Source organism: Furipterus horrens, unplaced genomic scaffold (genome assembly GCF_987537825.1).
Source record: "Furipterus horrens unplaced genomic scaffold, mFurHor1.1.pri manual_scaffold_2, whole genome shotgun sequence".
Classification (NCBI taxonomy): Eukaryota; Metazoa; Chordata; class Mammalia; order Chiroptera; family Furipteridae; genus Furipterus; species Furipterus horrens.
In genome coordinates, this window is record NW_028327172.1 from 167,906,540 (window position 1) to 167,932,786 (window position 26,247).

Here is a 26,247-nt window from a genome sequence, read left to right on the forward strand (position 1 = left end):
GTGCATGATGGTATCATTTTTTAAAACATAAGGTACATGTGCTCTGCCTAACAGTGGTTGATGAGAATTGGAGAGTGGGATATGGACTTCAACGCTCTACTCAGAAACCTTATCCTAGACGATTGGGAGCCATTGAAGGTTTTTAAACAGTGAAGTGACATGATCAGAGGTCCTTGAGAGTTGCTAGGGTGTGCAAGAGCATGTGGCCTAACATGGTACTGGATAAATTGACCAAATGCTTAATCCAGCGCCATCTGAGTCTTCATCATACTACCTTGGCTTGTAAATGTCATTTTGTCAGAGATGAAATAAAACTAGAGAAGACATTAAAAGCAAATGGAAAGTAGTTCAGGAGTGTATATTTTAGGGCATTCTAAATTACTGGAAGGAAAGCAAGTTACATGAGCCTAAGTGTGGAATGAAAGATATGGATTTATCAATAAAATAAAGGTATTGTGTGAAAACTAGACACCCATTTATCTCATCACATGATAAGAGAATATGCAAGTGGTTATGTAATGTAGGCATTGAATAGGAAAGCAATATATGTGAAACTCTGCCATCCTATATAAATCGGAGTTATAATAGTAATCCTACTTTTCATTATTATACCATTATTAGGATTCTTCATATAGTTTTACCTTCTAACTTTAATTCTTTTAAGGAAAAATATGAGGGGCATTTTTTGGTTCAAGATGGCTTAAAATTCATCTCCTTTGCTGGAAGGACTTTATGATCTCCTAAATTACCTTATAATCTCAGGTTTCTGTGTAATGGAGGATGTACAATGCTTTAGCTCTGGAAAGGAAATCTGAAATATGCTCTAAACATCACATTTTGATGATGCTAATGATAATTTTTGAATATTCTGGATAAGAGGATCTGAAAGCATTATGAACAGAATAAGCAGCAGAAGGTCTGCCATAGGCAGAGAAGGTCGAATAAAAACAATCCCCCTGGAGTCTTAAATGCATGTTGGCCTCAGTCGCGTGCAGAGTCCATGCCTGTGCATGTTCTCAATGGAGCTCCATTCCACGCCACCCGGTAGGAAAAAAAGTACAAGCACTGGGTCCCAGAGCTAGTATGCATAAAAGTGGGGCTAGAATTTAACTCTCCTAACTTTCACTTTTATAACAGGTTGTCCCAGCTTTCACTCTGGAGTTTTACAATGGTAATGGGAAATTTTGTGGCATGTTGAGGGAGAATGAAGCCAAGAGCCCGGTGCACTCTGCAGTTAGTCTCTCAAAATTTTGTGGCTTGCTTCTGGTGAGGAAGCGTTAACTTGGCAACAGAGCCACCACAAGGTTATGTTCACTTGAGAACCATGTAGTTGGAATCCGACCCAGTGTTATAATGAATGGGTCCAGCAGACTCCCTATCTGGGCCTTAGGGCAGAAGATAGACGTTGAATTCAAATAATAAAGGCTGATTTACATTTAGTGTCTCTCTCTCTCTCCTTAGCTTGTTTTCTTGATAACGTTTGTTATCAATTCAGCTATATTCATATTTGATAAATTGACTCTTACAACTTTAAAATGCTTCAAATGGACAAACCTTTATTTTGACCTTGCTTTGGAAATATTTTATAAACAAACAGAAATCCAAGACCCAGGTGAATAATAGTGCTCAGCTGTAAAATATAATGCAGTGACACTAACAATTATAGCAACACTGCCACCCAACTCAAGTAAATCAGTAGCTTCCTAGTTGCATTTGTACTTGAGAATCATTGTGGCAGTGGCAAAGGCATTGATACTACCGCAAACTTGAGCTGTGAAGAATTAATTCCAGTGTTCTGGTTGCCTAGCTGGAGTAGGAAAGGATGCTCTGGTGCACTTTTTATGGTTAGTGCAAATTAGCAGGTAGTTGTGGGAATAAAGTTCTCTTCTTAATCTATGGCAGGAGATAGCTAGTCTGCAAGAGTTCATTTCAGACTGTAATTAGTTTGTTCATTAAGGTTGGGGAATTCAATGACACAGCTGCATGAGGTACCATTGAAAGCTACCTGAACATATGGCAGAAGGATAATGCAAGTTAAGTTCCTAAAAGAAAAAGGCAAAATGGTACAGCTTTGTGCTTTTACTTTACATCCTGCAGTGATTTCCTGAAGGGGGGGACAGTGACTCCAAACCTTCTAATATATACTGATTTTAGAAGGGGGAGGTATATATTTTCCTTGAATGTTACATATCGTCGTCGGCAGCCGTCCGTCTCGAGAGACGATGGCGTAGCTTCTTGAGAGTCTATCTGCACCGCCGAGAATGGCTGTGCAGTCCGACTCGGGAGTGACAATCCCTGCCGCACTTGTCACAGGTGAAGGCAGATGGCTGTTGTTGCTGCTGTTGACGCTGCTTCCGCCTCGATCTTTTCTGGAGACCGCCTCCTCGTTGCGCGCAGCCTCTGCGCGTGACGTACCTTGCCTGACCGCGAGCCTCCAGGCTAGGCGGTCGTCTGCTTGAACTTCCCATGTGTTGAGATTGATGGAGCATTGTGTCATGTCCTTTTTGCAGATGTCTTTGAACCGCAGTTTTGGGCGCCCTGTCATCCTCTGGCCTTCTGCTAGCTCGCCGTAGAGGAGGTCTTTGGGAATACGGCCTGCATCCATTCTTTTGACATGGCCGAGCCACCTGAGGCGTCTCTCACTAAGAACTGCATGCAAACTGCTCATGTTGGCTCACTTCAGCACCTCGGTGTTGGGGACCTTATCCTGCCAGGCGACATGCAGGACGCGTCGCAGGCACCTCATGTGGAAGCTGTTGAGTTTCCTTTCATGCCTTGCGTAGGTGGTCCACGTCTCGCTGCCATAGAGGAGAGTGCTGAGTACGCAGGCTTGGTAGATGCGCAGTCTGGTTTTCTCAGTGAGGCTGGAATTGTTCCACGCTCGCCGGTTCAGTTTGGCCATAACTGTGGCTGCCCTGGCGATTCTCCGGTTGACCTCCAAGTCGACTGACAGAGAGCTCGAGATGGTGGACCCGAGGTAAGTGAAGTCGTTGACAACCTCCAGGGTGTATCCGTCGATGGTGATGCATGGGGGAGTCCCCGTGCCTTGAGCCATAACGTTCGTCTTCGTCAGGCTGATGGCTAGTCCGAACTCCTTGCATGCGTGGGAAAGGCAAGTGACTAGCTGCTGGAGTCCCTCTTTGGAGTGTGATGTCAAGGCTGCGTCGTCGGCGAAGAGCATCTCACGGATGAGCACCTCTTTGACTTTGGCCTTGGCTCGTAGATGGGCCAGGTTGTAGAGCTTGCCATCGGATCTGGTGTGAATGAAGACACCCTCGCTGCAGTCCTTAAAGGCGTATTGGAGGAGCATGGAGAAGAAGATTCCGAACACGAATGTTACATATATTACATATAAAAGTATATAGCTTGTCCCTGCGCACATCCCTAGACATGTAGATACATGCACCAAGGGCTGAACGTTGTTCTTTGGTTCCTAAAAATACTTCTGTCTCCCCTTGTGTTTTTAGAGTTAATTATTAATCTAACAAGGTTTTCAGTCTGGTTAGAGGTGCATATACAGAGGTGAAATGAAATTAGTGGTTATATCTGTTTTCTGTAAGACTTATGGGTCTTTGGACATAGATGTAAAATTCAATCTTGCCTGTGAAATGCAAGCACTTAGATAGAAATAGTCTCTTAAATTTGCTTTTTGTGCTTACAAACTAATCTGACTTCAGACATATAGTTATAGTCAGTAAGGTTTAAAAACCCTTATAGTACTTGACTTGCAAAAACCAAGGCCTGTAATTCAAGTAGGTTATAGGAAGAATGAAATATGTTTTGTTAGGAAGAAAGCCCAGGAGGTTGAAAAAATTGACTGGAGCAAAGCACAACTTGATTTTAACCATTATACCAAAACATTATTATATCTCTTTTCATATTCTTTATTTGTCACCCATAAACATGGTAAGTGAAAGTGTTATTGAAGTAAAAGCATTCAACCCAGGAAACAAATAGGTGTGGAATTGCAACACATCCCTGATATTTTGTTTTTTGCAATTGATTTACTCTATAATTAGTGCCAAAAGCTATTCTTGACTACATTATGTGCTCATAACACTAAGGTCTCTTTTTCTTGTGACTCTCAATCCAAATTGATGGATAACACAGATGAAACAAAATTCTTCTGTCAAAACTGAGGTGTTGAATTATGAAGAAACTCAGAAGAATATGCACAAGGAGATGGTGCTCGATTGTTCCATGGGTTCCTGATCATAAGGAAGCTTTACATCCTATTTTGTGGTTTTCTGTACCATATAAATTTTAAAATGTGTGTGTGTGTTGCTTTTGTAATAATTCAAAGACTTTTATTTTCAAGAATGTAAATTTACTTCTGTGCAGGATCTAATGATTGTGGCTGCAGCTCTGAATGAAAGGTGGTGTGGGAGGCAGAGGCTTGTAGGTAAATGCACAGGAAGGGGAAACCTGCAGAAAGGCAGGTTAGGGAATGTTAGAGATCAGAGGAGGATGGGCTCTGAGTTTAATATACCTGTCAGAACAAACCCAAGTGATAGGTTGAATTACGTGAATATATTACAAATCAAATGATGACAAAATCAGGGTGCCAGGCCAGTAGCATAATCTGGGATCTAGTTTGATGATGGTCAATGAAGGCTGAATTGAAATGAATCAGGAGTCAAAAGGAATTGGGAGATCGTCCCAGGTAAGGCAGCTTTCATCTCATTCCTCAAACTTTCATATTTTTAGATAAAATAATCTTCACGACAGAGAGAAATCTACTCAAATGTACATAAGAAAAGACAAATGAAAATACCTGGGTAGATTAGGGAGTACAAGCCTTGACCCCAATTGCATTTATGTCTCAGGTATTAACCTCATAAATACATTACCATGGAGAATAACAAGACATTTATCTGACAGTCAGTGGACAATTCTGCTGCTTTTTTTTTTTTTTTGGCTTTTACCTACAGTAGGGGAAGGGCAGCAGAAGTCTGTGGCTTCTGGGATCACACAGGTTTAGCAAGGTTGTACAGTGTGTTTAGAATCTGAATTGTTCTGTCTGTAGTATTGGGGCCTGGTGAAAGCTGTTGCTCCCCAGAAAAATGTGTTTGCTAAGGAGTATCTCTTCACTGATTGTTAATTATTCAACCTTCTGCTGTTGTTTTGTGTATGAGAATTTTATAGCCATTTTGAGGAGACAAGAGATGCAACCATTCATTCATTTTTACATTCATTCACTCATTAACTATGCTAGATACCATGTCTCTAGCAATGAATGATGCAGCAACATCTTTGCCTTCACGGGGATTACAGTCAAATAAATGACTTACCGTAAGTGATGCAAATCTTCTGTTCTTTTTGCCTGCTTCTAATGTCCTATCTCCTTGCTTAAATCACTTTTTATTTTACAAATGCAGACTAGGATAAAATTAAACAAGGCCTTGTGGTGTTAAAGCTTTGTTAATTTCATAGGATGGTTTCAGCACATTTACTAGTGTCTGGTGAAGAATTGTGATAATTGAGATTCAGCTATACTAATTAAAACAGGTGAACAAAGTCTGTTTAATGTCCCTTTCCTCAAAATTTTTAATTTCTCTTTTGCTTACGCTTGATTTTGCAGAATTCTGTAATCCTCACTGGGGTTTTCCTGTCATTAGAGAAATTTATGAAGTTATGCTGTTTTGGGAACCTGAAGAAATTCTACAGCAGTAATATTTTAAAATTTAAGTTCCTTTGGTTCAACTCATTTAAATCAATGAATTTAAATGAATATGTATTCTGAAAGTCAAGCTTTCATAAGAAATTCTGACCAATGTTTATTGTTTTACTATGCCAAGGTTAAAACTGAGTCCCCATATGCTTCCGCAAATCTCCTCAGGAATTAAAAGCTATATTGTGATATGAAATCGGCTAAATAAAAACTGTATCGAATTAGGAAGAAGGAAATTATGCAAAATGCTAATAGAGGTTGTCTCTGGATAGTGAGATCAAGAGGTTTATATCTATTTAATTTTTTCTACATTTCTACATCTCAAATTTAGCAGCAAAGAAGATACTTAGAAAACTAGAGTAATAACAAGTGTGAAATGCTCTCATGGATTGAGATTTCTGCCATAGATAGAACTTTCCTTTCAAAGGCAGGTTTCAACTTCCTTTCAAACAATCCATTCACTTTTAAAATGGAGGCATCCTTTGGTTTATTTTATTTTATAGATTGGTATTTCACTTATTTCATTAGAACACTAACTCATCAGGTTTTTTCTGAGTTGATTTGATCCAATGGAGAATTCAGCTTCACCTTTTTAATTTAGTCCAATTTTGAAAACATAGTGCTGCCCTGTGATTGAGTGCAATGTCAATAATAAAAACAGAATAGTGATAATAAATAGTGCCTTTATGAAATGTGTGTGTGTGCGTGTGTGCATGTGTTGGGGTAGGGGTAGAGGTTTGCGAGAAATCGGATTTCTACCTGTTAGTATAATTTTTAACCTCATTATCTACTCCAAGAATTGGAGAAACTTGATAAGTGGTTCCAAATGAAATGGGAGAAAGAGTTGAGGCCTGGCTTCCTGAGTGTGGGATGAACTTTCAGGCCATGAGTTTTATACATAATAAGGATATAGATTTTAGAAGCTAAGAGCTGGGTTCAGTTCCTAACCCTGTCACGGGATAGCTGTGTGAGCTCTGAAAATTACTTAACCTCTCTGAATTTCCTAATTTGTGCAATGTGGAGGTAATTTCTACCTTTCAAAGTTGCTTTGGGCAAGTAATGTGTATAAAATGTTTGCCATCATGTTTGGCACATGTAGCTACTTTTGGAACATGAGAAGGCTGCCTATTGGTGGGAAATCCTCACACAAGTTATTATTATCCCGGATTGCCTACTTTAGGAAAATCAACCTTTCTCAAGAAAAATTGTCAACTCTGACAGGAAGTTAAGAACTTTTGTAATACATGAAGTATTACAAAGCACTACCCAGGGTGAGAATTTTGTTCATGACACTGAGTGGTTTTGCAAGCAAGGAATAAGGACTGTTGCCCACACACCGATTAACTTCGCCCCTCATTAGTAATGGGTGCCTGCAGACATCATTTCTTTTGCTTTATCTTATTTCATGAGGATGACATCCAAGAGAACACAAGTAGAAATCCAGTTGTTATGCCTTGCTGTTAGCGGAGCAAGTGTAGGGTAAACACCATTCGAATTAGATGTATTACACTAACCTCAGTTGAATGAGCAACCAAAAGGCCAAGAAACACTCTATCAAAGCTGAGGAACAGGGGACTGAATGAAAGAAGGTGAAAGGAGTAGCCACAGAACATCCATACATGGCCCATGGACATGGACAATGGTGTGGGGATTGCCCGAGGGATTTGCGGGTTGGGGTAGAGGCGGGCAAAAGGGGGAAAAGTGGGGACAACTGTAATAGCATAATCAATAAAATATAATTAAAAAAAACAAAGCTGAGGAACAGCTTATTTTGAATTACAAGATGGAAACTTCAAAACTTAGACCTGGGTTTAATTAGGAGTTTTGGGCATTCTTACCCGAAATCACAAGAGCAAAATAGTTGAAAGTGATTCCTTTACTTGGGGCCTCTTTTTTTTTTTTTAAACCTGTAATTATTCTCCCTATTTCAGATTACAATTGAAGGTAGTTTATAATCTTTGCTTTCTCCTTTTGCTTTTTCATGTCATTAATAATTATTTACTGAAGATTTATTAAGGCCAAAAACTAAGCTAAATTTTGAGAGTGCCAAAGGTTTAAGAATTGCTTCCTTCCATAGCTGTGTGGTAGGTTAGTTACATATAAAAGGGACAGAATAGCCATAGTAGAAGGTAGTTTTTGATGATGAATGCCAAATGAATGTCTCTATAAAATACTCTGTGTTGACAGTTCAGTAAAAGTAGAAATTGAGCCTTTAGTTCTCTCCAACTCTTATAGGTGAAAACACTTTATCAACCTTCAATTTTCCCAGATCACAGCTGAGCAGCTGCCTTGATCTACCTTTTCTGTGGGCACTAAAATCCCAAGGTGTCATCTGGAATTTGAGAACCATGCTCCATTAACACTAATGAGTGACTTATGGTTAAATCTTCATGGATCAGGCTAAACATCTCCCTGTAGGTACCAGTTCACATTTCATTTCTGTGGTCATCACACCAGCGTGCACTAATGATTGCTTGCATCATTTAACCTGTAAGGGTGTCCAACAAACCGATGATATATGGTATGGAAGGTATTCCGCGTAGTCCAGGCTGTTATTGAAAATTTTCTGGTTTCTTGATTACAGTTTCACATTCAGGTCAAATACAGTTATAAATTTCCAGGCCCTCATTGTTTCCTGTAGTATTTGGGTCAACATACTTTATATGTGGAATAATATGACTTTACAATGACTGTCATAACAGTAATGGAACCAATTTGCTTGGGGAATCTAAAGATTTAAGTTAAACACTCTTGATAATTGAATTGCCAGCATGTTATATTTTTGTCATTCTAATGATTTGTAAAATAACCTTCAGATTCATAGGCGGGCAAATGAGCAATTTTTAAAATACTGTCGTGAGAAACTCAAAGGACAAAAAAAAAATCTATTTTCTACATAACTCTGAATAGTTGTTTATATTAATTGTGTCTACGTTGATTATAAATTTAATGTCAGGAAACATAGTTGAGATGTATAATTCAAGGTTAATAAGAAGGTGTTCTGTTATATGATTTAGTCATGAGCCACAGCTTGAAGCCTCTCCTTCCATCACTAATGAGTCTCCTCCAGATTTTCCTCTAAAGCCATAAGATTCTGAACCTCTGAACTGCCGTGTGTGTGTGTGTGTGTGTGTGTGTGTGTGTGTGTGTGTGTGATTCTTTGTGCCTGTGTGTTTGCCCTTTTGTTTGGGAACTGGTCCTCGCCAGCATGTTGCTGACAAATCAAATCTCTGTTGCAGAGTCTGGCTGTTAGATTGAGAGCCATTAATAATTGGCAATTTGTAGCTGTCATAATGATGGTGGGGATTTTCCAGATGGCTTTTCCCTTTCTCTTGAGAAGGGCTAAGACTTATACTTATTCTCTTTGGTGGGGTTTTGATCATGCAAACATTGGTCATGCCCCTTGACCCACAGTAGGGACAGAATTTGGTTGACTCATCTCTGGTCTGGGGACAGGCCTGTATCTTGTTTTCCCTAGGACAGGTTCACAGGCTTATCTGAGCTTTGGCTTTCTGATCAAGGGGCAAGGCTTCCAAAGGGTAAGAGTAGAGTGTATTAGGCTGGAGATGGTAGAAGTATTGGGGCTTTACCGCTGCACATTTGAAAAGAGAAAAAAAAAAGAAGAAGAAGAAGAAGAAGAAGAAGAAGAAGAAACGCCCATCTGAACTTTTAAAATAACTAAACCATTTGTTAAGAAAATAGAAAGTAGGAAGATGAAAGCATTATGTTTCTTTTGGACCTAATTGTAGGCTAAATGATACAAGTTTAAATTAGGAACAAAATGGTAGTTTTATAGCAAATACTTTTCTCCCCTCTAACTTTGTTCCCTTTCTTGTGCTACCACATCATGTACCCAAGGGGGAGAAGAGAATTTTCTGTAAAGTTTTATAGTTAATGCCATCTGAGCGGTGTTATGTTTGAGAATGGGGATAGGGTAGTTGGGAAACGTCTTTCCTGTAGAACTAATGACTGTAATCAAGCTTCTTTCTGCCCCACAGTCCTTGTAGTTGGGCTGTCCTTTGACTAAAATCCTGTTCTCTAAGCTTCACAGAAATCTCTGTGTAAACATGACCTTATTTCATACTTTCCCTGACCTGCTCAGCTGTACTAGGTTGTCCCTTTCCTGCCCTGTGATATCCTCAGTTGGTCTCCTCATCTGCTCTCTTCTTCCTCATGTCACTAATCATCCCTGGTTCACTGCTCAACGTCTGCCACTCTCATGAGGAGGCAAAAGTTCCATGAGGGCAGGGATTGTGTCTCTTACTGCTACACCCTCAGGGTCTAGTATCAGGTGGAGATTCAAAATATATTTATTGGACTAACGTCTTCATTTCTCACCTTAGGCTCTGCATATAGAACCTGAGTCTCTATGGAGACAGAGCTCTGCTATGCTCATTGCATTATCACGGATACACTACTCCAAGATGTGCAATTTTTCCCCCACATTTTAACATTTCTTAAATCAGGATACACATTAAATATATACATTTAATTAGGTAGTGATTATCACCCATAAAAGCTGCTACTCATTTGATGTGGATCTTATAATTAAATGTGCCCCAGAATCAAGGACATTGTGGTGGACAGAATGGCCCCCCAAAGATAGCCATATCCTAATCCTTGAAACCTGTGAATATGTTACCTTACATGGCAGAAGGGACTTTGCACATGTGATTTAGTTAAGGTTTCTAAAATGGAGATATTGGCTTGGATTATTCAGGTTAGCACCCAATCTTTATGAGAGGAAGGTAGGAAAGTTAGAATCAGAGAGGAAGACTTGATGGTGGAAGTATAAGTTAGAATCATGTGGAACCACAAGCCAAGGAATGTGAGTCTTAAAAGAGGCAGGGGAATGCATTCTCCCCTAGAGCTTCCAGAAGGGACATAGCTCTGCCAGCCATTTTAGACTTCCACCTCCAGAACTGTAAGCTGATAAATATGCATTGTTTTGTCACTAAATTTGTATTGATTTGTTATAGCAGCTATAGGAAACTAATATAGGCATTTTATTAGGGGCAATAACATGTGTTACATTCTTAATTTTTTTAATGTCCGGTTTCATAATCTTCTTGGGCATTGCTAAGGTGTGTCATTGACTCTCTAGGAACAAAACATCATTGATATTTCAGGATCTAGACAGGGTATAGTTGTGGAATTATCTGATGCCATTTTGCAGATGCTGTCAATGCACCATCCATACTCCCTTAACCTATTCCAGAGGTCACCTGCAGGTAGTTCCTATATTAGAATGAGCAGTCATCTCATTTTGCCAGGACTTTGAGAGTTCTCAGGATGCAAGACTTGGTCAGGTGCTATGGCCAAGAAATTCCTGGCAAGCTGGGTTGGGGTGTTCACTCTACCTTGGGGCTTTTACCATCTTATGATGAGGACATTCTCACCTTACAAACAGGGTGTGAGTTAACACTACAGAGCATCTTTTAAACAACAAGGGTGGAGAGTTGGTGCGTAAGTGTCCAGCTTCCCTGCCTCTCGGTGGGAATGTTCTGAGGCATGTTTCATGCAATCTCCCAGAGGGTCCCCTCCATGATTGAGCCCTAATTGCCCACAATGCTCTTCAGTGAACTTCTTACTGGCTTTCCTTGTTACCTTGTCTTCAACCCTCACCACGCTTCTTAAATTACTTAAAAAATTTTTTATTTAATTATTTGTTTGTTAATTAATTAATTTATTTATTTATTTTTAGAGAGAGGGGAAAGGAGAAAGAGAGGGAGAGAAACATCATTGTGTGGTTGCCTCTCACTCGTGCCCCCAACTGGGGACCTGACGTGCAACCTAGTTATGTGCCCTGACTGGGAATCGAACCAGCAACACTTGGTTCTCAGGCCGACGCTCAATCCACTGAGCCACAGCAATTAAATTACTTTTCAAATAAACTTTTTGTACCCGGTCCTTGCTTCTGGGGCTGTTTTTGGATGAGCCCAAAGTGGGATATCACCCTAGGCTTAAGTGTTTTATGTGATAAAGTCCAAAATCCCTCACATGGCCTCAAACATCTGGACCAAGTCTTCCCTTCTAGCTTTATCCCTGCTCTCTTCACCAATTAACATAACAACCATACCAGTCATTATTCAGAATCTAGCCTGTTCCAAATTTCTTCCTCACATAGTCATTTTTCCTGCCTAAAAGTCATGTTCATCCTTTATATTCCCACTTAAATGTTACTTCCTTATGGAGGTGTCCATGTCTCACCTGCACTTTTCCTTTGTGGCACATATTATGAAATGAATTACTTATTTTACTGGAGGGTGATTATCTTTTAGATGTGGGTCTTGCAAAGAACTTGAACATACTTGTATCACATGGTATTGGTATAAAGTAAGGTTTATAAGAAAATCACAGGCAGAAGGGTCAGTGTGATGCATGTGTCCCCTGTCCTCTGGTCAGCTAGCGGAGAGGAACACTAGCCTAGGCACAGTTGTGGGAAGGTCTCCTAAAGAAGGATCCTGCTATGTACCACTGCATATATTTATAAGGTAACTGGGAAGAAGCGGGGGACATCTAGTCAACTTGCAACAGTAGAAGCCTCCTGGACAGAGAGATATTCATTTTTTTTTTTTTTTAAGTATACTTGATTGATTATGTTGTTACAGTAGTCCCAATTTTTTTCCCATTGCTCCTCTCTGCCAAGTACCCCCCCTTCCCTCTAGCAATCCCACCTCCCCTTAGTTCATGTCCATGGGTCATGCATATAAGTTCTTTGGCTTCAGTCTTTCCTATATTATTCTTAACTTCCCCCTATTTTGTACCAACTGATTATGCTTCTTAATCCCTGCACCATTTCCCTATTTCTCCCTCTTTCACCTTCCAGCTGATAACCCTCCAAATGATCCCCATACTTATGATTCTGTTCCTATTTTGGTTAGCTTAACTGGATTTTGTTTTTATTTTTTAGATTCAGTTGCTGATAGCTATGAGTTTGTTGTAATTTTAATATTCATAATTTTGGTCTTCTTTTTCTTAAGTAAGTCCCTTTGACATTTCATATAATAATGGCTTGGTGATGATGAACTCTTTTAGCTTTATCTTGTCTTGAAAGCACTTCATCTGCCCTTCTATTCTAAATGATAGCTTTGCTGGATAAAGTAATCTTGGTTGTAGGTCCTTGCTTTCATCACCTTGACTACTTCTTGCCTGCAAAGTTTCTTTTGAGAAATCAGCTGACAGTCTTATAGGCACCCTTTTGCAGGTAACTCTCTGCTTTTCTCTTGCTGCTTTTTAGGTTCTTTCTTTATCTTGAATCTTTGGCATTTTAATTATGATGTGTCTTGGTGTGGTCCTCCTTGAGTCTAGCTTGTTTGGGACTCTCTGTGCGTCCTGGACTTCTATGTCTATTTTCTTCATCAAATTTGGGAAGTTTTCCTTCATTATCTTTTCACATAAGCTTTCAATTTCTTGCTCTTCCTCTTCTCCTTCTGGCACCCCTATGATTTGAATGTTGGTATGTTTAAAGTTGTCCCAGAGATTCCTAAGCCTCTAATTTTTTTCAATTCTTGTTTATTCCTTCTGTACTGGTTGATTGTTTTCTTTCAAATCATTGATTTGAACCTTGGTTTCTTTCCCTTCAACATTGGTTTTGTGTGGACTTCCCTTCGTTTCACTTAGCATAGCCTTCACTTCTTTCCTTATGTGTCTGCCATACTTAAGCATATCTGTCAAGCCTGTGAGCATCTTTATCATTGGTGTTTTGAATTCTGTGTCTGTTAGGTTGGCTACCTCCTCATCTGTGAGGTTGGCTATCTCCTCATTGCTTAGTTCTCCCACTGGAACCTTGATCTGTTCCATCTTTTGGGCCATACTTCTCTGTCTCCTCATCTTGACAGGCTCCTGTGTTTGTTTTGAGATAGTCTTATTAAACCAGAGTTTAGCTAGATGTATCATCCCAATTTTTAAATGGAAAGTCCCATCAGTTAAAAAACTGTTGAGTCCACACTTTCAAATATGTATATTTATTTCTTTGTACATGTACCTCGGTCAAGCTAAATGTCAAATAGTAGAGAAACTGACTTTCTTTTGTGAGATGAGCATAAGCAAAAGTAAAAATAAATACAACTAAAAAATTAAAAAACAAAGTGGTAAAACCTTGGCACATCCTAATAGATCATTTTGTGTGTGTCCTGGTGTGCACATATCTCTCTGGAAATTAATGTTCTAAAGCAGTGTTTTTCTGAACTAATGAATCCCCTGGGGAGCTGGTTAACTGGAAGACTGATTGATTTGGTCTTTGTGGGGCCTGGGATTCTGCATTTCTAACTAGCTCCCAGGTGCTGCCGATAGAATTGGTTTGTGAACCATACTTTGTATAGCTGGGTGCTCAAGCATCTTGCTGTCCACATATTCAATAAGCCACAGAGATTTAGACGCTCAGATTAAAAAGAGTGATATGGCATTTCTATTTTTTGGAATAATTCTGTCTCATGGTTTGCTTTCCAGGTGAAATAGTGGATTGTGTGTGACCTTCACCGCACTGTGGAATGATTGCCCATCAGAAAATATAAAGTGAAGGACAATGGGGCAAGGTGAGAGTTTGCTGATTCTTCATTTCTCCGGTCCTTTACATTCTAATAATCTGTTCTTATTCACTTGAAAAGATGGCAGAAACTCACCAAGCCCCATGACCAAGTTTTATGCTGGGTGCATTACATGCACCTTTCTATTTCAGATCTGGCTCTAGTGACAGAAACTAGTTTGAATACAAAGAGGTGTGCTACCGTGTGTGTGTGTGTGTGTGTGTGTGTGTGTGTGTGTGTGTGTGTGTGTGTTTGTGAGAGAGAGAGAGAGAGAGAGAGAGAGAGAGAGAGAGAGAGAGAGAGAGAGAGAGAGAGAGAGGGAGAGAGAGAGAGAGAGAGAAAGAGAAAGGGAGAGGGAGAGGGAGAGAGAGGGAGGGAGTGCCTTCTCTGCTGACTCTCTGTCTGATCTGATGTGAGCGAGGTGGGCAAACCATTCTCACTCCTGTGCTCAGAGATGCAGTGAGGATTTCCCAGTTAGTGACAGAATCTAAGTGATTTGTAGGCATTTTTGTGCTGATTGTCTTGCCCTCTAGGCATAAGTAGTGTTGTATCAGGAGGGCAAGAGGGTTCCAAATAGATTTAATATTCCTTGTATGAGCTTCAGCCATCTGCCCGCCAGCTCTCAGTGTGAGCATAATATATGTTTGCAGAATCAAACACAAAGAGCCTGTTTTTTTCCTTTTTCTTTTTCCTTTCTTCAAAGTCTTTTAGTTTGGATCATTTGTGTTTTCCCCCTCTTTTGGGGTAGGTTACTAGGGTCACCCTCTTCACAATTATATTGACTTTAATTTTGTTTTCTGATGCCTCTGGCATATTTAAATAAATGTTTCCCCCCTTTCTGATCTCCATGTGCCCCTCCCAAACAGAACTATGTGCTTAAAATTAATAAATATCTATAATATCTTATGCACCCGTGAGGCTTAAACTGTAGGCACTCTCACAGGGTACAGATGACATGCTGGACATCTGACAGTTCTTACCAGGCTAAATCTGAATGCTGTTTTTCTGATTGATGAAATTTTAACTTATTTTCCCATTCAGGATAAATTTTATGACCATTGATGATCCTGTCCTAGTAGCTATAGCTCACTGTAGGACTGAAATTATTTGGGTGTTGGGTGTCTCTGACCTGAAACCCTGTGTCATTTAAGGTACTTGAAATATGGGGATCTTAAGGTCTGAAAGAGATGAAAATAAGTTAAGATAATCAAATGGAGTTCTTAACTTAAAATCTCACTTAAATATCACCTAATACAGGAAACTAAAGAACAACACAAACAAAGGAACTAAAAAGAACAAAGAGCAGAATAGCAGTCAATAGGGGGGAGGGGAGAGGGAGAGAAGGGGGATAAGTAAGGGAAGGGATTAATTAAAGAGCCTGTATGAAAGACTCATGGACATGGACAACGGGGAGGGATATGATTGTGGGAGAGGGGGTGGGTTGGGTGGGGGAGAGAAATTGGGGGAAAAGGGGACAACTGTAATTGAAAAACCAAAATAAAAAAATTAAAAAAAAAAAAAATCTCACTTAAGCTAGAAAAATTTGGCAGGAGATTTGGAAAGTTGGTATGAACACTATTGGGCAGGAGGTGGCTAATGGAAGGTGCGCTTGAAATACCCTTTGTGCAGGTTTGAGGGCAGAGGGGTCAAAATTCTTCATTCTGCTTATTTTTATTTAGTCAGCACACTTTGCATTGTTTTGCATTGGGCAGTGTATATTTAAAAATTGCCTCCTTTTTAAATGCATTTCACATTCAGTTCTCCCTCCGGGGGTGGGGTGTGGGGGTATGTTGGGGGATATGCTGAAAGAGCCCAAACCTTGCTGCTTTTCTAGTCTAATGAAGATGGCAGGTAGAGGAAGGATGTGTGCCCTGGAGCACTGCCTGGATGCCAGGCCAGCCTTCATCTCTCTAGCTACATGACCTTGGTAATAAGCATCTCTGTGCTTTATTTTCTTCACTTGTAAAGTAAGGATTATGATAGTGTTACCCGAAAGAGTTGATGAAATGATCAAATATAATAATGCATAATAATATATGCAAAGTACTCAGCATAATGCCTCCCTCATACTATCATGTTGGCTATTGCTACTGTTATTTCCACAGAAATGGAGGTTGGAGAAAAATGGGAGTGTGGATTCCACATCATGACTAGTGCTGTTTAGCTGAGAAGGATGTTTCTGAAACACATCTTTGTCCATGGGGCATAGAGAGGTCAAGGTTGATAGGGGAAGGAAGAAAGAAAATAGAAATAGTACTTTAAAAAAAAAGCTTTGGTTTAAATATGTGACTGCTGTGGAACTCATGAAGCTGTTTGGTTGGATGGGAGCCATCCCTTCCTTTGAGGGTGGTGCAGGTAGCCCTCTCCTCCCCCTAACACCAGGTGTTTGGATTTGGTCTGACTTCGAGTCATCTTCGAACTGTATTAGTTGTGAGACTGATGGAGTGCTAGGGCTGACCTTGTTTAGAACTCCTTAATCTCACTGAATATCTAATGCAGAGAAAATCTGGGCCTTGGTGGATAGTTGGAACTGAATGAGCCTTTGGGGAGCAGTGTGCTTCTGACCAGAACCAAGAGCCTCTCCTTTCTCTTGTCCCAGCTGTCTTTCATGTGAGGTTTCACAGATGTCGGCCACACCAATGAGGGTGAGGGACCAGTCAAAGGAGGGGTGTGAAGCAATGAAATGCAAACAGAAATGGTATTTGCCTCAAGTGCCTTCCAGGAGAGCATTTGGATGTTCAGCTTTCTGGTGCCCTGTTTCCCATGAAGGATCCAGGCCGTCATGTGTTCAGCTCTCTCCCCGCAGCAGTTCTGCTTCTTAGTGCTGGCTCCCTCTCTCTGCCCAATTGTTTGTGGTCTCTGAAGCACCCTTGCTTAATGGGTGGTGCCAGAGTCCTGGTCCCAACCTTCGATGTTCCTCCGTCTGGTGTTAGCTACAGTCTTTACTTGCAGCTGCCCTTTGGCGCATTTGGCTCCAAAGGCTCCATATCGATGCCCTACTTTCCAGGTGACTTTGGCTCTCTACACTTGAACCATCATTCCTAAGGTTATGGCAGAGCCTTGATGCCACTGTGGGTTTTGTTGTTGTTATGCAGTATCAGTCTAAACATTATCGTGGGCCTTCACTTAGGCACTCCCACCATCACCATGATGAATCAGGTCCTTTCCCACAAGCATAATGACTCTTATATTAAGCCCCACACTATGGGGAGGTGTAACTTATTCTCTTAGTCTCTTATTACACTTATAATATTGCAACTTTTCCATTTATTGATTCAATTTATCTAGGCTGCTTCTATCTTGTGAATTATAATATACATTCCCTCCAGGGCTGAGTTGGAATGTTGATACTTCATTGAATGACTTTCCCCTTAAAAACCCTAACTTTGCTTTGTGCTATCAGCCAATTATATTGGCCCAAACTTTGAATCTCTCTCACATTAGAATATGTCTCCCCCACGTGTCACAGCCCAGGGCAGGGCTCTGCGGGTAAGGTATAATTCTTTATTTATTAAAGAGCCTCTCGCCGTCAGCTTCAAATATCCTAGAAGACTTTTCCAGGGAGCTTCATTATAGCTTTTCAAGTAAGTAAACCTTGGCACCTAGCTCACTGTGGCAGCACTGAAACCCCAAGTTCCTGCGTCAGAGGAGCAAGCTTGGCTGGCGATGTGGGAGTGTTACCTCAAGGATATGACGCTAGCTTCTCCCTCCAACTTCCTCCTTCCCTTTCTCCCTTTCTCTCTCCCTCCCTCTTTCCCTCCTTTTTCCCCATTTTACACCTATCTCAAAGGAAAGTACATTTTTCAGGGGAAAAATCTCAGCCCTGGCATTATTTAAACACGATGCGAAGTTTCACACAGAGGGCATGATTGAATGCAAAGAGTGCGGGCCATGAGGAGACTTAGAATCCAGCCCCGACTCTGCCAATATACTTTGTAAACTTGGGCAAAAACTTTACACTTTCTATGCTTCTGAAATAAAGTGGGGTGAGGGAGGGGGAGGGTGGACTGGACTAAATTCTTAAAAAAACTATTTATATATATTTAATGGAATCGGGCTTCCAGCATATAGGGATGGAAAAGCCATGGTATATGCCAGGCTTTCCTGCTCACCTTCTTGGTAAGGAAGGATGGGGGCCCAGACTGAAGCCACAGGCTTCCTTGTTGTACCAAGAAAGAAGTGAGACAAATATTAAGTTTCAATCAATAGCACTACCGGAACACAGAAGATGGAACTATTTTCCCCAAATTGTTTTTATTGCTGCCAGTAGCTGCTATTTGCTAAGAAATCCATTCAGATCATCAAAAGCCATAGAAACATACAGTGCATGAAAAGATAATATAATTGGCACCATTGTAACTCTATACGTGTGTGATCTCAGCTTGGAGGTGGGACGTTGTAGGATAACTTGTAATCTAGTTCTTTTGTTGTAAAATAGAATGTTACCATTGTATTCCTGTGGAATAATAATTACAAAATCTCAGGCAAATAAAGAGCCTTTCTCAGGAGGTGCTTAAAGAGCTCAATAGACACCCAGTCAGCCTTGTAAACATAGTAAAACCTGGCTTGCTTACATAGCTCTCAACTGAAAATTCCTATTAACAAGTATCTGCCCTCATCTGTCTTATCAGGATAAATGCTTTTTATGCTGGTGAATCTGACAACCTGAGAGACATGGAAATGCCTTCTGAATCATCAGAGAATTATGAAACCTTCAGTAGAGTTCCAGTGTTGGTTGTAATTTATGACAGTCTAATTTTTTGAAAAGTGGTATTTCATGTGTTGTAGAGACTATAATTAGTCAACATAGTTGATTAATCAGACTGCTTCACTTTCTGACCAGACTCAAGTACTGTACCGTATTTATGGTAACTATAACACCCAATGTCCCTGAAAGCCACAAAGGAAGTAAGGTAGATGAAGATAGTATTCTTTATGGGTTGGCATAGAAAAAATATTACTCATTCTGGGCAAGTGAACATTTCCAGAGCTTTATTGTTCAACTTCTACATTAGCTTCTAAACTAAATGAAAAGAGAAAATAGGTAAGTTTTAAAAATAGATATTTGTTTTTTATGAGTTTGCCATTCCCAAGGTCATGGTTAATGTTAATAAATAGACAATCAGCTCTTTTAGCAAGGATGAGTGTCTTTAAAAACAAATTATGGGTGAGACTTAGTAGAGCCTCTTCACAAACAGAGATTTTTTTTTAAAAAAGAGAGTATCAGTATAGTAGATTTAGTTGTATTAATTGGTCCATTCTAAATGTTTTATTGAGGGGATGGGATCTTAAATCAGTTAAGATTAACTTGCTAACTTTTTTAATGTCCAAGTTCTTAATGATAGGATCTTTAAAAAAGTATTAGAATTGGTGTTTTTTGCTCAGGTTCACTGCAAAGAATAGAAAATTCAGGAATGTGTAAAGAAGAAAATAAAAATAATCCATTATTCTATCACTCAAAGAGAACTATTATTGCCTCTTCATATATTTCCTTTTCTTTTCCTCCTATGTGTACATGTGAACATTTTACAAAGTTAGCCCATACTACATGTACCATATGCTGTCCCTCACCAACATTACATAGAAGAAATTTCCTAGGTCACTAAATAGTCATTTAGAACATACTGAAAGCTTACTATATTTATCAACCATAGTATGTTAAAACAACCTCCTGTTGTTAAACTTTAGATGGTTTATAAATTTGGGCATATAATGCTGCAACAAGTCTCTTTGCTTATTTGTTTATCTACCCATCCATCTTCTTTCTATTCAGTCAAACAAGCACCTTTAGAATGCTCCTTTTTACCTGGAGTCTCTAATACAATGTGACTTGATGAACTATTAGAAACTTTCCTAGTTCTGTTTTTCTTGCGTGTGATATTAGGTGATTTGACAAGAATTTCTCTGAGGTCTCTGTCACCAATCTAATGCTTTTACAGTGCTTGTATGTGCTGACAATATAGGGCAATGTTTCTCAAAGTCCAGTCTGAATACTACCTGCATCGGAATCTCCTATGGTACTTAATAAAAAAAAAAAAAAAAAGTCTAGTTTTAAAGAAGCTCTCCAGGTTAGTGTTATACACATTAAAGTTTGAGATGTACAGTTATAGGGTTGCGACATAAATATATAACATAGGTCTTGTGTCCTGAAAGTATCTCCCTTATTTATAAAGGACAAGCCTTATAGGTTTGGAAAGAACAACAGGGTCCCACCTGTGTGTTATCAGTCTCCTGGCCCCAAGGCCCATCCTCCCACACCCCCAAACTGCACTCCAGCCAAGGCCATGGAGGGAGCTGTGACAGTGATGATGGAGCATATCTGGCCAAGCCGCTGTGCCTACAAAGTCATCTTTCCTCTTCTGGGGCTTACCTGTGCCTGCCCCTTTCTGTAAAGAGTGTTAACGTAAGAATGGGAGGGAGTTCCTGCTCCCAGGCTTCAGGAGCCCTTTCCCTTCCCAAAGGGAGGGTGAGGCTGGCGCTGGCTCGAGGAGGAGTTCCTCTGGGCGCCTTGTAGCGGTAAGTCGCCTGGGTCAGGCAGCAGCCTTAGCAGCAGCGCCTTTTCCACCTCCCTTAGCACGGACGAGGGGAAACTGGAGAAGTGGGTCAGCCCGGCGGGCCCGTCAGGGCAGACCCTCCCCCGCCTTCGCGTCCAGCTCTCCCGCGGAGCATCAGGCTTGGGCTCCAGCCGAGCGGTGTCGCTGGAGTGTCCGTGCCCAGGGCTGGGCCGACCCGTGCCCGCACCACTGTGCCCGCCGGCTGCCCTTGCCCGCACGCGGCCGTGCGACCTGCGGCGCCGTTGGCCTTCCCGCCACCCCTTCGGCGGGGCCCTTTCCTTACTACGGTAATAGTGACATTCAGCGGGAAAGGCTAGCGTGTACCGTGGCGCCCCGGATCCCGCGGCGCGGGAGGCTCGGTCGGCGGACAGGATTGCGCGCCCCTCGCCCCGCTGAGTGCGGCGGCCGGGCAGTAAGCTCGCTCGCCCCGCTGCCCCGGGTCGTTGGCCGCTGCAGGGCAGCCTCCTAGACTCTGCCGGCGCTGGCCCGTGAGCTGCGGGCAAGACCACGCCGCTTGGGCTCCTACACGGGGAAAGGACGGATCCAGCGCTTCGGGAGGACACCCTGCCTCACTGCTCGTATATGGCCAAGTTTTTCGCCGAGCTCCTGGGCTGCGCATTGCCGAGCAAGGGCGCCTCTCCCATGTTTGAGGTAGGTGGTAGAGGGCGTGTCCCCGCAGCGACACGGCTGTCTGCAGCGGCGGGGGACCTGTGACCGCGGCCCTGGGGCCCCAGGAGTTGATAAGTGTGCAGGCTCACTTGACTGGTTTCCATCTGGATATCTGGGGTGGGGCAGGGAGAGGATGGCGAGGAGGAGACCTGTAGCCTGAATTCTTGTCTCCCCGGACCTCAGTGAGTCTTTTTTTTTTTTTTTTTTTTCTTCTTCTTCTTCTTCTTCCCTAGTTGACAGGCAAACACGTTTTCTGTCCATCTGCACGAGTTTTTAGAGTTGGCCTTTACCTAAAATGCCGGGAATGCCTGAAATGAGCAGCATCCTGCAGTCCCTCTCTGCTGTCTCCGTTGTTTCTTCCTTTTTCCTTTTAATCTGAAAACATAATGAACAGTAAAATCTTTAGGTCAGATAGTTCCTACCTTCCCTCCTCCTCCTGCCCTCCCCCAACCTCCAGTGCACTGCAAACTCAAAAAGTTAATGCATTTCTTCTTCTGTGAGTGAGATACGTTGGGAAAGAAATGGATTAAAATAGGGATTGCCAAATCATGTGAGGAGATCTCAGTTCTGAAGGCAGGTACTTCTAATTGCTCACACCTGCGAGAGATGGCAATGACGCTGCTGTAAGCATCTTGGCCAGGTGTTGTTTTTGAGAAGGCTGGCTTGCTCGTCCTCCTTGGGGGAATGGTGGCATCAAGCTTTTAAAAATAGGAAACCTATATTGGCCACTTAGGAGAAACAGCTTTACATTGTGCACAGTCCCTCCCTTACCTCTGTAGTGCCACAGGGTCTTTTGTCTCTACACACTTGCCCTCCCCAGCAGGCTGACTGCCTGACAGCAAGGCCTGGACCAGAGCACCCCTGCTGTGGCCCTGGCCAGGTGAAGCAGTGCTGCAGCCTGTGCTTACCTGGCACTCCTCACTGAGCCTGAGGGCCTGACAACTTCCCCTACCAGCCTCAGGGTTGCTCCAGGAGCAGCGTCAGCCCTGTCTGTCTGCGTTTCCGACTGGCCAGAGAGAGCAGAACTTGGTCTCTTCTCTTCTGGGCGTGGGAGCTTGTCCTTCAGCAAGGCAGCTCTGGAGAACTCCAACTGTTTGTCTCGTCCTTGACTGCTTGTGAGTCTCTTCTTGCCTTTGACAACTGTAGGTGTTCTTACCTTCTGAGGTCTTATGGTCACATTCCTTTGATTTTGGAGCTCAGATTGCCCAACCCTTAATGTTTGCTGTGTGGCAAATCAGTTTTTAAGCAGGGAGACCCCCCATAGTAGGCAATAAAGAGGATCTGGGACAACAAGAGTAGGCTGGAAGAAACCAGATTGAAATGTTTAGGCACTTACTTGGTAGCCTAGAATCTAAAAAATAATGAAGAGCTTGAAAAAGTAGTTTTCCAGGCCTGCAGCTAAAATTAGCTGTCTCCTTTGGTGAGTAACATCTCTGCTCATTTGCTTCTCTGGGATGTAAGTGTTAGGAAGCTTTGGGGGGCCATTTGGGGCACCCAAGAGACTCCTTTAAAACTGCTGTTCTCTACAGCTTTCTCGTCACTTGTATTTGGATTTTTGTTCTTAAGTTCCATTCCAAGCGATTTTAGTTGTATGCACTGTGTCTTGGTTGTAGATAAGCCCATTTTATCCTCCAGTCAATAGATGGCCCACCATAGTTTCTCAGAATAATTGGCTCTCAATCATTGATGGTTGGCGGGAGCCTTAAAATCTAATCAGAGACATATTTAGACAATGAAGAAAATGAGTGGCTGTTTTTTATTTTTTATTTTTTGAAAGAGCTCCAGAGAAAGGGAACTCCCTCAGTCCTGGGTAGCTCAAAAGTTGCTTTGTGTAATTTCCTACCCATTCAGAGGCAGCAGCTACTGAAGCACAAGCTCTTCCCTTTCTACAAATTATTGATTCAGTGTTGGCTGAATCAACCAAAAATACTACATGCAGGTATCACTTTTAATCAATGTTGCTGGAGGAGTTAAGTGACCATCCCTTTCCTACCTATGGGGGAAAATCTGTGCCCAAGAAGATGAATAACTGAGTCAAGGATGTGTTTTGAGGATGCTTTCTTCTCAGGCAGAAACCAGTAACCCCTTCAACACACTGTGGTTGAGTTCTCTACATCTGGTAGGGAGAGAAATGTGTAAGAAAGATAAACTTAAACCTTTTAAAATACTAATTTCTTACAAGTGAGATTGCTAGGACATGAGAAAATTTTAAGCAGCTTCTCACTTCCACCAAATGCTCTGATTCTAACTTTGGAGGTTACTTTAGTTTCAGGGAGGTCAAGAGAAGAGACGAATGTTTTCCTAATGAATGGCCTTTGGTTTCATTCTGGTTAGGAGGTGGCCAAGAATGTAGTTTCTTCCTACACTGGCCAATTAGGTTTGCACAGAGGAGCTTCTGCCTGGAAGAGTACTGAATCCCGACAGGACCTCTTGTGTGCTTGCAGTTGCCTGACAAGGGAGAATGGGCGACAGGTACGGGGAACCCAGGGACAAAAAGCCACTGTGGTTGTAAAACAACCCCAGGGCATTCCCTGCTGTGTCACCTTCAGAGGCTAAGGACAGATGGTGTCCATTTGAAACAGAGAGCAGGTATTTGTGATCATTTTGTTAACCTCTGCTTCATTTTTTCTTAGTAAAGTATTTATATTTACAAGCCAGGTCTTTGAGAAACAACTTTACGATTTCAAGAAAAAAAGCAAAGGATACTAAGCTTACCCCAGCCATGTCAGTGCCATGAGCACTGGGGCTAGGCTTTTGGAATAACTTTTGTGCCACAGCAAGACAGAGCTGCTGCAGAAAGATTGAGCTTGCTGGGGATTCTGGATGTCTAGAAAGGTGGGACACTTTACACACACAGGTTGGTGGTTTCAGACCAACCTTAATTTGCTTCAGGTCACTCTGGTAATGTGTGCTAGAGTGAGGACCTCAAAGTTCATCTACTTCCCCCAACTATTGTTATTGTGCATTAAACTTCTGTTTTGCTTTATTTTTTGGTTTTCTACTTCAGCTTCAATCCTAGATGTACTCTTTCCCTTCGGGAGTAGGACAGGGGAACCCATTCGTTCATATTTTCTTTCATTCTTTCACCTTCACTATGTGACCCTTGGAATGGTGAGATACCTTACTCCTGGAAGTGTTCTAGCAAAGGCTGATTGAACACAGAAAAAAATATTAAAGGAAAGATTCAAGTTCAATCTATTGACCCTTTATAGAGAGCTTCCATGTGTGGAGCATTTGCCGTATGTTGTCCTGTTTTATTCCCCAATCACATTATGAGGTGAGTCGAGTTGTCATACCTGTTTCAGAAGTGAGGAAAACGAGGCTCAGAGTCATTGCACAAATTTCCGGGGGTCACTCACCTACTAAGATCTGATCTGGGAGATAAATCTTGGACTCTGATTCCATAGTATTTTGCCAACCAGCTGCATTGACTTACCCCATCTTTTCTTGGCCTCTGATCTCTATCTCATCCATTCTATCTCTTGGACTATTGCCAAAGTTAGATAATCTTCCTTAAGAGCCCACCTCAACAGTGTGCCCATTTATATACCCCAGATTCTTTGGTAGCTCATCGCTGCACATAGATTCAGCAGGGTATGCAGTTCCTCTCAGAAGTGTGGTCACTACCTAATTTTCATGTCCAGTCTTTCCTTCCTCCCACTGTATTCCTAATATTCCAGCAACTACCCCATTTCTTGATTGAGTGATCTCACCTCCAAGCTGTCCCTCTGCCTGGAATACTCTTTCCGTTATATTCTCCTATTGGTATTTTCCCTTTATTCAAGGTTCAGTTCAAATCCCACCTCCAGATCCCCTTGGACAATATCCAACCCTCTCCCACAGTCTCACTGAATATTATTTATGTTTGTTTCCATGTGAAACTGTGTACAACTTTCTTTTATAATTTCTCTATACTTAAGTTTTCTATCTTCAATAGGGAATAATAGCAGGACCAAATGCAGGGCAGTTAATTTCTGGAGAGAACTTAGAATAGTTTCAGTATGTGGTCATTCCTGAGGTCCTTTCCTTGTGTGTCTCTGATCTTCAGCCTCAAGAACTAAATATTTTTTTCCTTTCACACCATGTAGCAGAGTATCTGGCACATAGTTTGCATCAAATATATGTCTGATTGACTTGATCATCCAACCCTGAGGGTCCGTAATTTTCTTTGCTTTAAATTATTTGTTATCTGAAATTCAAATTTAAGCAGCACCCTGTATTTTTCACTTGCCAAATCTAGCAGTCCTATCTTACCTTCCTCCTCCTCCCTCAGAACTAGCTCATAGAGTTCAGTTCCACTCAACTGTGTAAGTCTTGTCTTGTCCTTTCCTTTCTATAGCCCCTACTCTGCCAGAAAGCCTGTCCCGGGACACAGGAGCCACCTGTAGGGAATTGTAGCTGGGCACCTGTCTGTCCCCATTGAAAGCTTTCCACTGCAAGTGTCAGGGCTGCAACTGTGTGAGGCATATTACTGGCATCCTGTTTATTCATTCTTCATGTGTTCACCAGTTCATTCAGTCATTCATTCATTTAACAATTATTATTAAGCATTGGCTTTGTGCTAGGCACCCCATAGAAGCCTTGCTAAGAGACGTTCAATTGTTTTGACTGTGACCCACAATAACAAAGATATTTTACATTTCAATCCTGAATTCACATAGCTATTTATACTAATATTATACTGGAATAAAGTTTCAAGAATAGTACTTTCCCTTATGACAGGGGATGGACTCTGATTTTTGCAATTCTGTTCTTTCCTTTGCATTCTACCTCTTCCATCCTAGTAAGAATTAAATGGGGGAAAGACCCGCTGAATTGGTTTCAT

General features: G+C 41.5%; 1 long non-coding RNA gene across 1 annotated transcript in view; it reads left to right on the forward strand.

Annotated features, from left to right (window-relative positions):
• Positions 1-14,127: 14,127 nt before the first annotated feature.
• Positions 14,128-26,247, forward strand: part of LOC150019903 (uncharacterized) — an 85,093-nt gene continuing 72,973 nt past the window's right edge. The window contains exon 1 of the long non-coding RNA XR_016509097.1: positions 14,128-14,208. This is a non-coding gene — a long non-coding RNA (uncharacterized LOC150019903). The remainder of the gene's footprint in view (positions 14,209-26,247) is intronic.